At 40.8% G+C, this 6,042-nt stretch overlaps 1 pseudogene; it reads right to left on the reverse strand.

Annotated features, from left to right (window-relative positions):
• Positions 1-1,029: 1,029 nt before the first annotated feature.
• Positions 1,030-2,026, reverse strand: LOC102839721 (annotated as a pseudogene).
• Between the last annotated feature and the right edge of the window lie 4,016 nt (positions 2,027-6,042).

The raw sequence follows: 6,042 nt of genomic DNA on the forward strand, positions 1-6,042 counted from the left end.
CATTTGACACAGAGTTAGCTTTAAATACTTAAAGAACATTTCTGGCCACAAAGAAATATTAACAACACTATTCAGTTTTAGAGACCTGGTGTGACTCTTTAGGATAGGCACTGGACTGCTAACCAAAAGGTCAGTGGTTCAAACCCATGAGCCACTCCTTGGAAACCCTATACAAGGTTGCTATGAGTGGGAACTGACTCCATGACACTTAATAACAGCATACAATTTTAGGACTTGGAACTTGTTTATTTATGTGTTTTGTTATATATTCAAATTTTCAAAAATATACAAGTACAAGACAACACAAAGTAGAAAACACAGTAAAAAGGATAAATAAAGAATGGAAGGAAATGATGGTGGCAACATTTTAAACTTAGCCAGAAAGCATTGGTTGGAAGAAGAAATTTTGGATAATTCATGAAAAACGGGCAGTTAGATCTACTCAAGATGGCAAGTAGAGCCTCTGTGATTCATTATTATTGTGGAGCGAAAAAAAAAAAAAAAAAATCACTGGCATTAACCTAGGTACTAAAATAAAATAAGCATGTCCATAAGCGTGGCCTGGTATTGTGTTGTGGGATAATGCACTGGACCACAAAATTGGTTAGAATTGCAAGGTCAGCTATTCAAATTCACCATTCACTCCTTGGAAACCCTATACAAGGTCACTATGAGTCAGAAGCAACTCAATGACACTTACCAACAACATTCATGATAGACATAAGTGTGAGTCAATCAACTTTTGATTCTGCAAATCACTAAGATTTGGGCGCCATCTGTTACTACCACACAATTTAGCCTAAGCTATTGAATAAAACTTTTTTTTTTGGGGGGGGATGGGCTGGGTACAGTGTAGTTTATTTGATGGTAAATGACAAGGCTGGGGTCTCTAAGACCCTTTACTTCTCTAGGGGTTTTGGATGGAAACTGTATCATGGATGGGAGCTTCTCAGTGTGCTGGGAGATTGAGTTGGGATAAGGATTCTCCAGAAGCTGAGGGCCCATCTCTTCCTTTAATGCAGGAGACTCTTATTCCTTAGAAGCTATCTGGGTCATAAGGTGCACCACCCTGTTTCTGTAATCAAATTCATTGTCATATCAGGAAATGAGCTTGACAAAGTGATCATGGAGGGCAATGTCAGCCCCAGCATCAAAGGTGGAAGAGTGAGTATCACTGTTAAAGTTAGAGGAGATGAACTGATATTCAGTGTAGTCCAGGATGCCTTGTACTTGTAGAGAACCATCTGATGCCTGCTTCACCACCTTGTTGATGTCATCATATTTAGCAGCTTTCTCCTCATGGCAGGTCAGATCCATGACAGACATATTAAGGGTCGGGACACAGAAGGCCATGCTAGTGAGTTCCCATTAATCTCAAGGATGACCTTGCCCACAGCCTTGGCAATGCTGGTAGATGCAAGGATGATGTTCTGGGTGGCCATCATGCCACAGTTTCCCATTGGGGTCATCTTCAGTCTTCTGGGTGGCAGTGATGTTGTGGACTATGATCATGAGTCCCTCCACAAGGACAAAGTTTTCATGGATGACCTTTGCCAGGAGGCTAAACAATTGGTAGTGTTGGCGGCATCAATGACAGTCTTGAGGGAATTATATACTTCTTGTGGCTCACACCCATCACAAACATAGGGGCATCAGCAGAAGGGCTAGAGATGATTACCCTTTTGGCACCACCATTCAGGGGAGCCCCAGCCTTATCCAAGGTTGTGAAGACATCAGTGGACTTACAAAATACTTAGCACTAGCATCACTCCGCTTGATACGGGTAGAACCTCGGTCCTAGAAGATAGAGATGGGCTTCCAATTGATGTGAGCATCCCATTCACATTCTGACAGTGTCATTGAACTTTCCATGGAAGGAATCATATTGGAACATGTACAATGTATAGTTGAGGTCAATGAGGAGGTTGTTGATGACAACAGTCTCCATTTTGCCAGAGTTAACAACAGCAGCTGTGGTGACCAGGTTGCCAATACAGCTAAATCCATTGACTCCAACCTTCACCATTATGTCTCAGGGATGTACTGGGATTGAAAGAGAAGATGCAGCTGCCTGTTGAACAGGGAGGAGCAGAAAGCCTGGTCAATAAAGTTTTGATATCAATAGAACATTGAGAAAATTTTCTTATCTTCTCAGAGAATGTTTATCAAAGATAAAATGTAAGATCTGAGAGACAGTAAACATGAAATCAGAAAACTGATCTTCAAAAGTGTTGGGGTTGGGTCCTAGCTCTGCCACTCTAATGCTTTGAAATACTGAGGTATTTACCTCAGTTCCAGAGGTATTTCTCATGTTTTCAGTGATTTTGATGAAAGCCATTCCAACTACCACCCAGAGCCATTGTGATATAGTAACCAGAAAGGTGTTTTGTAAACTGAAAATAACTTTGCATATCAAGATAATGTTTATCTTATTAAGACAAGGGGATTGCTTTCTGGTAGCTTTGGGAACCTCTGTGACCATGGGCTGAATGGAGATATAAAGCAGAAGCTTGGCATTAAGCAACAGACTCAGTCTAGTCAATGCTAATTGTATTTTATTCTTTTAATAACCAGCAGGAAAATGAATTAGGGATTATTCATGCCTAAGAGATGTCTACAGTCTATTAGATTCAAGTTGCAGAATTAGAAGGCAGACATATCCCTGCTGTTTTAACTGAAAATCCCAGGTAGTTGGAGAAGGTAGGTAGGGAGAACAGTTTTTAATTGTAAGTGCTTACTAGCAGGTTCCATCTCACAGCAATCCTGCATAGGGCTTTCAGGGAGTGGCTGGTTGAGGCTAGCAGTATAGTGCTTATCCTACAGTGCCACACCAGGACTCCAAGTTGTCATCAGGTGGTGCTGTAGGATAAGTACTGAACTGCAAGGTCAGTTTGAACTTCAAGATCAGCGGTTCAAACACACCAGCCACTCCTCGTAAACTCTGTATAGGGTTGATATGAATTGGAACTGACTTGACGACACTTAACAACAACTCAATAAAGGACAAATAAAAGTTTTTCAAATATAGAACCAATTATGAGAATGGCACAGGGACTGGGCAGTGTTTCATTCGGTTGTACATAGCATTGCTTTGAGTTGGAATCAACTCCATGGTACCTAACAACAACAAGAACTCCTTCTCATCCTGATGAATATAAGGCATTTATTGAGTGCTCATTAGGTGCTAGGCATTGTTCCTGAGACTTCACAATAATCTCAAGAGTGCTACCAGTCTATTTTCACAGATGAAGAAATGGAGTCTTAGCAAGGTATAGTCTTTTGTCTAATAAATTGATGGGGTAAACGTTGAGATAAATTCTTACCTGACTCCAGATCTTTTGTTATTTAACGACCATGATTATTTTTTCTCTACAATACAGATTTAATGACTGCAGATGAAAAGATGAACACATACAGTGAGCATGTATTGCTTTTGTAACCAAAAAAAGAATGACATTTGGAACTAGTGAAACCCACTGTCCAAAACCAAGGCATTGGACTATGAATAAATGACAACCTACAATGCAAAACTTTGAGATACCAAGTAACTCTCATCTTCTTACCCCATATTTTGAGGCAAAATGCAGAAATGCATGGCTATTACACAACTGTCTTTAAATTGTATTTAAGCTAAAACAATTTTGAAAAATTTGTAGTCCTCCAGGTTTTGTCATAGGAGTCTAGAGACAATTCTGATGATGAAGGAAATAAAAATAACACAAACAATACTAGCAAAGTTTTAAAAAGCAGAGGTTAATAAATGCTGGTGAGGATACAGAGGAACTGGGACACTCCTACATTACTGGTGCGAATGTAAAATGATTCAGCAACTCTGGAAAATGGTATGGTGCTTCTTCAAAAAGTTGGAAATAGAAATACCTTATGACCCAGCAATCCCTCTATTGGGGGGTATATATCCACAAGAAATACGAGCCAGAACACAAGTAGATACATGTACGCCAATGTTTATTGCAGCACTATTCACAATAGCAAAAAAATGGAGACAACCAAGTGTCCAGCAATGATAGAATGGATAAAATACTTTGAGACATACACACAATGGAATACTATGCTACCTTGAAGAACAGCTATGAAGCTACTAACCACCAAATAACATGGACGAACCTTGAGAACATTATGCTGAGTGAAATTCGTCACAAAAAAGTCAAATATTGCATAAGACCATTGTTGTAAAAGTTTAAGAAAAAGTACCCATATCAAAAGAAAAAAAAATCTTTGTTGGTTACCATGGGTGGGAGGGAGGGGACCATAGAGCACAGATTAGAGGATAGTCACATTATAGCTCAGGTGTTGGGGATAATGTGTTGCAGACCGTGTCAACTATACAGGCCACAGGCTCTGAGGAAAAAATTCTGGCCACTGGCAGTCATGGCAAATTGTTTTTCATCTTAATGTTCAGTTATGTTTTTTATTTAATTCCAAACATGAGCCCTTAGCATCCACAGATAAATGTAATATTTTCCTAAAGCCGAGACTGTAAAGGTTGCAGGGGCAAGCCTTTCTCTAAAGGATTAACTAAAAATAGCTTAGCTACTTCCCGGTTCTTTGTTCTATAGACAAAAAAGCTATCCTCCCTAATCCTTTTCCAGGTACAGCCCATTCACCTGGGCTAGGGTCTTCCTGCAAACCTGGATCAGGAAGCCAAAACAGTGGGACTCCTCCTAAGCCTTTTGTCCTTCCCTTTCACCTTCTCTCAACTGAGCTCAGGGGCTATAGATATGTTAATTGAGCCTGAGAAACCAAGTTGATGCCTGGGATTCGAACCAGAGACGTACCATGTAAAGTTACCTAAATGTCTGGAAAATTACTGATGTTAGCTGTACCTTGTTTTAGTCCCTCCCAGCTTGGTGTGAAGCTCCTCCCCTAAATAAAATGGATATGCAGGCCGGCCCAGGTGTGCATTACAGGCAGGCAGTGAAAGAGTGCACTACAGCTAGCAAGGCGTGCTTTACGGACACAGCTAAGATGTTTATCATACAGGACCTTACTGCCCTTATGGCTAATATGTTCACCACGCCAGAGCTGCCAGACACCAGTAATGCAACCATCCTGGTTTCGGGGTGCCTCCTTGTCTCCCTCTGTTTGTCTGTCTGTGTATTCTTTTGCTATCCCTGTAGCCACTGGATCTCCCTTCCTCGTGAACCAAACACTCGTGAACCAAATTCCTATGTCGAGGCCGGTCCCCGACAGAACAATGTACAAAGAAAGGGAAGGCAAGACACAAGAAGGGGGAGGGGAATGGAAGAACAAGGTAGATAGGGGAACACTTAAGTAGGGTTGCATGGGCTAAATGGGACGGAGGTAAATAGTGATGTATACTCAATCTTGGAACAACAGGACTCTTGGATACAGTTGAGGCATAGCCTGAATGTGTACAGGGGAAATAATGTTAAGATACTTGACTGTTTTATGGATATTGGTTTCCATGGCCTACTACTGTAAAATAGACACTTGATTGGGATAGAAAGGAATATTTGTGCCTAACAACAACTCCTTCTCATCCTGATGAATATAAGGCATTTGTCGAGTACTCACTAGGAGCTAGGCATTGTTCCTGAGACTTCAGAAACATGATTACAGAAAGTTTGCAAATATATCTTCAGCCTATAACTGATTGGAATACCTAAAAGAGTTCTAAAACTTGCCCAGTGAAATAGGCTTCATGAAGAGCCTCTGTAGTGTATAGGACCTTAGGTGGAATCCTAACCCCTATCCAGAATCTTTTAGGTGGAACATTCCCACTTGAGAAGACATGCAGACCAGCCCAGAGTGACTAGAGGGACAGAAGATACTTCTTGAAAGAAGGACCAGCAGGAAAAATAAAAATAAAAATGGCAATCCGATTGGCTACTACAAGAACAAACAAGTTGTTCGCCGGGAAACAATAAAGGCAAGCAATAAAGCCCTTTTAGGACAAACCCCTCTTGAAGACTGAAACTCACAGGGAACACACAAACAGGCATGTAAGTTTTCTAGCAACTATGTTGGTCTACTTGTGAGTGGAAGTGGGGGAAATATATC

This window comes from Chrysochloris asiatica, unplaced genomic scaffold (genome assembly GCF_000296735.1).
Source record: "Chrysochloris asiatica unplaced genomic scaffold, ChrAsi1.0 scaffold00087, whole genome shotgun sequence".
Taxonomy (NCBI): Eukaryota; Metazoa; Chordata; class Mammalia; order Afrosoricida; family Chrysochloridae; genus Chrysochloris; species Chrysochloris asiatica.